Raw genomic sequence first — 2,117 nt, 5'->3', positions numbered from 1 at the left:
GGGAGGCTGAGGCAGGAGGATCGCTTGAGCCCAGGAGTTTGAGGTTGCTGTGAGCTAGGCTGACGCCACAGCACTCTAGCCTGGGCAACACAGTGAGACCCTGTCTCATAAAAAAAAAAAAATCACTTTTAGGTCCTCTTCTCCTTTCCTCTCTGCCATCAGAATGAACTTTATGTCTTTAAACTTAGACCTGTTGGGACCTGGCACTCCCTCCCGCATAGACTCCAAATCCAGACTTTTCATTGACCACCTTGAGATGGGTTCCCTCAGAGGAGCCAGGAACCACTGTTTTTTTTATTGTGAATCTTTAAATTCTTCCTCAAAATCCAGGTCTTCTTGGGAAAAGAGTTAACATGTTAAATGGGAATTATCCCTCATCTCTCTTAACTTTCCCTGTTCAAATCATCAAATAAAGACTTCCTTGGGCTTTGTAACATTTTCTTTTTAGCAGTCCCTGGAAATAAGGGAAATTGAAAGTTGTATACCATTCCTGGAGATTGCTTATGACCTGCCTGAAATATCATGATTTTTAATGAAAATTAATATTAATAGCATAGACACAATTAGGAGAGAGAGAGACACGGAGGGAGGGTTGGGGAGGAAGAAGGTAGAGAGAGAGAGAGAGAAAGGAAGAGAAAGAAAATAAATCACTGGCTCGATTAAAATATTCCTGGGCTCTGATTCCAAGCCCATCAGACAACCTTCTGAGGCTTGCTCTGAGCTCTCCGTGTGTCCTGATGACAAGAAGAGAGAGCTTTAAACAGTGAGCGTGAAGATTTATTTGTGGAAACTGACATTCTAATTCTAAAATTTATATGGAAATACATAAGACCTAGAAAGCCGAAGCAATCTTAATGAATATCACTGCAAGATTTATACTACCAGATATCAAGACTTACAGTAAGCTGCAATAATTAAGAAAATATGGCATTGGTGTAAGAATAAAGAGACAAGAATAAGAACAGAGAGCCCAAAAAGTCACACACACAGTCACATGGTATACAACAAAAACACCACTGCAGTAAGTGGGGGAAAGGATAGTCTTTTCTATAAATGGTGCTGAGTCAATTTAACATCTATATGAAAAAACAAATCACAAACAAAAATCAACTCAAAATGGAGCACAGACCCAAATGTAAAGCCAAAGCTATAAAACTTCTGGAAGAAAACAGAGGAGAAAATCATAGTAACCTTAAGTTTGGCGAAGAGTTCTTAAACATGACACAAAAAGCATGAAAAAGAAAAAAATTGATAAATTGGACTTCATCAAAACTAAAAACTTTGCCTGATAAAGCAAGCCACAGACTAGGAGGAAATATTTGCAAAACAGTAACAAAGGACTTTTTTTGTAGCATTAAGGAACTACAGTTCAGGCTGGTTGAAGTGGCTCACACACCTGTAATCCTAGCACTCTGGGCAGCTGAGACAGGAGGATTGCTTGAAGCCAGGAGTTCAAGACCAGCCTAAGCAAGAGCAAGACTCAGTCTCTACAAACAATAGAAAAATTAGCTGGGTGTGGTGGCTTGTACCTGTAGTCCCAGAGGAGGCTGAGGGAGGAGGATCACTTGAGCCCTGGAGTTTGAGGTTGCAGTGAGCTATGACCACTGCACTCTAGCCTGAGTAACAGAGCAAGACTCTGTCTCAAAGAAAAAAAAAAAAGAGACCTACAATTATTCCATATGATAAACAATCCAATTTTTAAAAAATGGACAAAAGATTTGAACAACCATGAAAGTGGGTAACAAGCATGAGAAGATACTCAATATCATTAGCCTTAGTCTTTTGAGAAATATAAATTAAAACCACAATTTATACACAATGGCTAAAATTAAAAAGATTTACTATACCAAGTGTTGGCCAGGATATGGAAAATTCAATCACTGCTGGTGGGGATGTGGTACAACCATTCTGGAAAAAAAGTTTGGCAGCTTCATAAAAAGGTAAACAAACATCTGCCATATGACCCAGCCATTCCACTCCTAGGTATTTATTCAAGGGAAATGAAACCATATGTCTAGGCCAGGCATGGTGGCTCATGCCTGTAATCCTAGCACTCTGGGAGGCCGAGATGGGAGAATCGTTTGAGCTCAGGAGTTCGAGACCAGCCTGAGCAAGTG

This window comes from Propithecus coquereli, unplaced genomic scaffold (genome assembly GCF_000956105.1).
Source record: "Propithecus coquereli isolate 6110/MARCELLA unplaced genomic scaffold, Pcoq_1.0 Scaffold664, whole genome shotgun sequence".
NCBI lineage: Eukaryota > Metazoa > Chordata > Mammalia > Primates > Indriidae > Propithecus > Propithecus coquereli.
The sequence above is the reverse complement of the archived record's forward strand: the minus strand, read 5'-3'. Positions refer to the sequence as shown.